Below are 6,419 nucleotides of genomic sequence, written 5' to 3' on the forward strand. Positions count from 1 at the left end.
CCCCTCATGTGGAAAACAGAGACTCAGGTTTGGAAACCCGAATGAGTAACCTAGAGAAGCACTTGACTAGATTTATACATTCTACAAATACAAGGTTTGAATCAGTCGAGTCTACACTTCGCAACCACACCGCCTCTTTGCATAATCTTGAAAATCAAGTGGGGCAAATTGCGAAGTCTCTCTCTGAAAGGCCACATGGGAGCTTCCCGAGCAATACAGAGACCAATCCTAGAGAGCACGTGAAGGTGATCACTTTGAGGAGTGGTCGTGAGGTTGAAGGTAGGCTTCCGAGTGAGAAGCCAAAAGAACACACACCCGAGGCTATAGAGGTTGAAGAGGGAACAAGCAAAGAGAAAGAGGTGGTACCCCTACCTTTCAAGCCAAGAATCCCTTATCCCTCTAGATTGAAAAATGACCAAGGAATGAATAATGAAAGAAGTTCCTGAGTTTGTTCAAGAAACTCCACATTAATTTTTCTTTTGTTGAGGCATTGGCCCAAATGCCTAAGTATACGAAGTTCTTGAAAGACTTGTTGACTAACAAGAGGAAGTTGGAGGAAAGTGCTTCAGTGATTTTAGATACTTCATGCTCGGCTGTATTGCAAAAGAACATGCCGAAAAAGAAGAAAGACCCAGGAAGCTTCATCATTCCGTGTAATATTGGCAATCTAGGTGAAGAAATGGCATTGGCGGACTCAGGGGCAAGTATCAACGTCATGCCATGCACCTTCTTTCAAAAGCTAGGCTTGGGCGAGACTAGGCCTACTCGGATGACTTTGTAACTAGCGGACCGAACAGTGCAACATCCGAGAGGCATCATTGAAGACGTTATTGTCAAGGTTGACAAGTACATTTTTCCGGTTGACTTTGTAGTGCTAGATGTCGATGAGGATGCGGATGTACCCTTCATACTTGGGAGACCGTTCTTGCGGACTTCCAAAGCATTGATTGACATGGACGGCGAAGAACTCACATTGAGAGTTGGAGATGGCAAGCTCACATACCGCCTTGCTAAAGCCATGCGGCATTCTCTTGACTTCGATGATACTTTATACTTTCTAGACACTACTGATGAGATTATTGATGCATACATGCAGGAAATGTTCAATCTGGATCCATATGAAGATTTGTTCGACCAAGAGGAGGGCAATGAAGAAGTAATGATGCTTGGATCAACTTAAGAAGTACCATCTACCCCGGGGATCTTGAAGAAGGTGCTCCGGAAAATGAAGAGGGCTAGGAGACACCACCGGAAACACTCCAAGGCTGTTGGAGATGTCCGTGAGCCAAAGAAGTTGGATGAACCATTGCTAGGCGGTCCAAAGCCCGATAATACACCCTCTACCCTTAAGAGACTCTGCACATCATGCTTTTCAAGCCATGGGTAAGAAGGCAACCATCATTTATGAACCCCAGTGAGGTACGACAAGGTACGTCAAGCTTAGTGACGTAAACCAAGCGCTTCTTGGGAGGCAACCTAAGTATTTACTGTTTTCTTATTTTTAGTTATGTTATTTGCATGAATAAATTGTTAAGTGTTGGTGTCTTGATTTTTATGATTCTTGTGCTGCTATTTTATTGTGGGTTTTTAAAGTCATTGTGTGTTTTCAAGTGGAATTGGCGAAGTATGGTCGTTTGAGCTCTATTTCATGTTTTTCATCGTTAAAATTTTGCATAATAGAGCGAGGGCTCGAGTGTGTAAATATGTTCGAAATTTTTATGCGAGAGCCTGTAGATTTTTTTCTAAGTCATCCGAGAGAAACACAGGGCGTGTGGAATTTCCGACTGCCTGGTGGAGCCTGCACCGCAAGCTTAACCAGGAGAAGGCACAGGGCGTGCGGGCCGCCTCGTGAGCGACCATCGCGACCGCCACGCCCGTGGGTAATTTTTGCACGGGCGTGTGGACTTGCCCCTGTGGGTGACCTTGTGAAACACGCACGGGCGTGGGTAATTTCCACACGCCCGTGCGAAACTCTGCAGAGGAATTCTCCCCATCCCGAGAAAATGCTGGGGCGTGTGGATGCCCCTGTGAGTTGGGCATGTGAATGTCCACACCCGTGCGGAATTTCCGCACGGGCATGTAAAACACTTGGTATTTTTCTCGGATGTTCAGAGAAGCCACAGGGGCGTGCGGCTGCCCCTGTGGGTCGGACGCACGGGTGTGGGTATTTTCCGCACGCCCGTGTGAGATCGTTCAAAGTTAGTGAAAGTTTTTCCCGAGAGCGCCCAGGGGCGTGCACCTGCCCCTGTTAAGCTCTCCTATGGGCCGCACGGGTGTGGAGAATTTCCACACGGCCGTGTGGATGCACAGAATTCGAAGAGACGTGATTTTTTTCCGTAAAAACCTTATGATCTGTCTCATTCTTCATCTCCAGTCGCCTAAAAATTATTTCTGATCATCTTTTCGGCTGCTCATCGTCGTTTTGGAGGATTTTGCTTCACACATCGTACCGATTTTCAAAGTTTTCAAATTTATTTCTTCGGTAACCGTTTTATCCTCTTTTCTTCGCCAACTCTTGTTTTTCACAGATTGAATATCTTTAATTGTGAATTTTCTTTTTTACAATGCATGGTGTATGTTTAGAAAGCATCTGGATGTGCTTCTAAGTTGAATTTTTGAGAATTGTTGTGCACCCGTGCGGGACTTTCACGCCCTACAGATCCACACGGGCGTGGGTAATTTCCACAGGCAAGTGTGTAATGCTGCAGTATACTGCTTTTGAGCTTCTTTGATCATTTTCTTCTTTTGTACGACAGATATGGCACCTCGCGTGAAGAAGAACGAAGTAAAGCATCTCAGAGTCACCCCACCCGAGCCACTACACTTGGATTTCTCAAATCCCCGAGCATCGAACTCGATTTGAGAGACTTTCCGTACTTTTCGGTTTTGGTCGGACTTGTTTCAGTGATTTGAAAGTCTTTGAGGAGATATTCAGTGAGGGTGATGAGTGGCTAATGAAATTGATGAGATGCTAGTAGTAGGAAGCTGGAGGAGGCTACTGACGATCAGTGAGCCAGCTTACCGTGCATTGACGCTTAAGGTTTTAGCATCTCTTGAGTTTCGGTTGATGCATGGGAGATTTGACACTACGGATGCTACTCTGATTTCGAGGCATTCGGACATCCACTTTCCATGAGTGTCACTGAGTTTTCGATTCGGACGGGCCTGTACGATATCGCTTATACAGGTATAGTGGAGTATCGACGATTACCAGCGGATTTTCCGGTATCAGTGACTCCACATCATGCGTATAGGATTCTGTGTGGATATGGAGAGTATGAACAGGGGTTGTCGAAGGCCACTATCCTATCCCGGTTGAGCTACAGGTATTTACACGCAGTTATCAGCAGGTCTGTGTTAGGTCGAGCCGATAACACATCTGCTTTGACCAAGCTGGATCTTCTCTTTTTATACTCCAAGGTCCGCAATGTGCCGATTCACTTGGGGTGCATATTAGAAGATATTCTGAGGTACCAGGGTGATAAGTGCTTGTGCGATACGAATGCAAAGCGTTCATTCCTTATGTTGAGCATTACTTTTCTCGGGTTTTTACAATAATATGTGTGTTTTTATATTACTTTTATGCAGGTAGGGTTGTGAGGCCGAGTATGAAGGAAATAGGCCAATGTGGATCATAATGCACCAATTTTGGAGGAAATCTTGCTAAGGTTCAAACGCGAGTGGATCATAATGCACCAATGTAAGATGCCAGAGTGTGTGCCAACCTCCTCGTATGCGAGTGGGTACATCCATTTGGAGGGGCACAAAGGCGGTCGCATTCGAGCATTCCGACATATGCACATAGAACAAGAGCTCCACCAACATGTACACCATTGAAGAAACAAGTGATCCACGACTTGAACGTGTGCCCGTTGCGTTATCCCGATGACAGTATGGAATTGGGAAGCTATTTAGGTCAAATACTATAGCAGAGCACTTCAGCAACAGTGTAGCATACACTGTAGCAGCACTGCTCACAGCCGGCCGAGAAATTAGAGAAACAGAGAATCCACATGGGCGTGTGGAAATTATTTATGGCCGTGTGGAAATTCCGCACGGGCGCGTGGAGCATCCACACCCGTGTAGTCACCCGATTCCAGCCATATTTAAAGCCGATTTAGCCCCAATTTTCGTATTTTTTTCTCCATCTTTTCCCCAACTTGAGAGAGGGCTTCGGCTAGGGTTTCAAGGGGTATTGACCAAGGTTTTGGAGAGGTCCTATGGCTCTGACATCGTCATTCCTTAGGAAGAAGGTTGGTAGGGGAGCTTCCGTCGAGGCGTATCCTATACCGGACAAGGGAATCCTTGGACCACGAGTAGAGGACTTTCCACAAGACCATCGACACGACTATCGAGGGGGTTTCTTTATGGATTCATTGCTTTTACATTCTATTTCTTTGATTGTACTTAGCTCCATGGAGAGCTAAACCCCTAGTGGGTACTCGGGTATTGTGAACCCTAGGATGTATTTGTTTCTTTGAACCTCTTTATTATGCTTTCAATAAATTGATGTTTATTGTGAGTTCCAACCTTGAATGCTTGATTGTATGAACATTTCCCCTAGAGTGACACTAGGGTTGAGAGTTCTTGTTGGTAACCTTGTGAGTGAGTGACACACCACGAGTGTTAGACAAATCTAGGTTGGAGAGGGTTGAGAGGGTGAGTTGAGAGGTACAGGAGTGTCCCCTTTCCCTTCCGGCGTGATAGATTCTACCTCCGTTCTTCTAGTTCTTTGCGGACATAACAGAGTGAATGGTATAAGGGATGAACTTCCACTGGGGCTTAGTTGCACGTGGAACGGAGTCAAGCGTTGAGGTGATCTTAGTATCTACGTCTTAATTCTGGTTAGGGACCTTCCACCTGCACCAAAGGGTTAGGTCTATAATTAGGAAGTGATTTATCACTTGGAATCCCTAGAGCTCATTGAAAATCTATGCGAGTAAGAGGTGTTGAGATTGTTCGATTTCTCCTGCAGGACATGTGTAGAGTTAGGCATAGTTTACCTTAGATTTGGGACTATGTAATTAAGGATTTCCACGACTCACCATTGTATTGATTAGGAAGCATAGTAGAGGGGTCTTGCACTTGAAACAATTATCCTAGGTGGACCATTATCCGGGTCCCCCATCTTTATCGATTGCCTTACCCCCTTCTTTACTTGTGCTCTCTTACTTGTTGCTTTTACTGCTGAGAATTGAATCATTGTCACACTCATTATCATTGATCTTTTACATAGCTAAGAATCAAATTAGGTATTTTTATTCCCTACTCCCTATGGATTCAATACCCACTCACCCGGGATTATTACTTCGACAAACCCGTGCACTTGCGTGATATACGCAAGGGGACTTTATCACAGGGTCAGTCTGTGAGAGTGGGTTTATTATTTGTTGGCCCCTATATTACCAGGCTCGTTTTGGGAATCGGTTTGGGGGATACTTTACGTGGTGCTGAGAGGACAGTTGCGCCAACCCCTCTTGCGTTCGATACCATCAGGATGATGGTATTGGTACGGAGATGTGGGCCAGGGGTCTATATTCTTGCTACAGCTACCCCAGAGACAGCTAGGAGCAAAGCAGATACTGCGGAGGATTCCCCGTAGATTCCCAGACCTTCCGTAGCACAGGGTCCTCGAGCTTATGACCGTATTGAGAGGCTTGAGAGCATTGTGAGAGAGATTCAGACTGAGATGGCGGAGCTCCGTGCTACTCTGATCATCTCGATGATCTGAGATCTTATGCCCTGATTCGACTTTCTACGAGATCTATTTAGATACAGACCCTTAGTTTCTCCGGCACCCCCATTCCCTACCCCGGCACCGGTGGACCCACCATGTGCATCTTCAGTAGCAGCAGCAGCAACAACACCTGAGCCCGAGAGCGACACCGACATTTGACTTTTAGTTCTTTTTCTTTTATGCATTTTATTTTAGATTTGTTCACTCAGAAAGGATTCTCCTTCTGAGTTTATTTTCATTTTGCATCTCGAGTTGTATTCATTGTCTATCTTTTATATATACTCGAGATATTTTGTTTTTATTGAGCTTCACAGAACCCCCTCGTGTATGCATGCAGATGGTCTTGTCTCCTTGGGAATTGAGACTTAGTCATGGGCACGGCCAAGGTGCTTAGGGACTTAGCCGTGTGAGCTTCACAACTAATCGAAACACTACCCCCATGGAATTAGCTTCATCAAACGCAACACTAGGAGTTAGGGGAGTATTGTTTTGATTGATTCTCCCACATTTGCTTTTGAATGATATATATTTTGAGTGAGCTTGCATGTGTAGATTGGGGACAATGTACAACTTAAGTGTGTGGGGGGGGAGTTTCATAGTGCACACATTCTTTTATATTGTTCTTGATTGATATATGCTCACATAGCCAATGGCGGTTCACCTTAGTTGCAAGGATTGTATT

Source organism: Dioscorea cayenensis, chromosome 10, assembly GCF_009730915.1.
Source record: "Dioscorea cayenensis subsp. rotundata cultivar TDr96_F1 chromosome 10, TDr96_F1_v2_PseudoChromosome.rev07_lg8_w22 25.fasta, whole genome shotgun sequence".
Classification (NCBI taxonomy): Eukaryota; Viridiplantae; Streptophyta; class Magnoliopsida; order Dioscoreales; family Dioscoreaceae; genus Dioscorea; species Dioscorea cayenensis.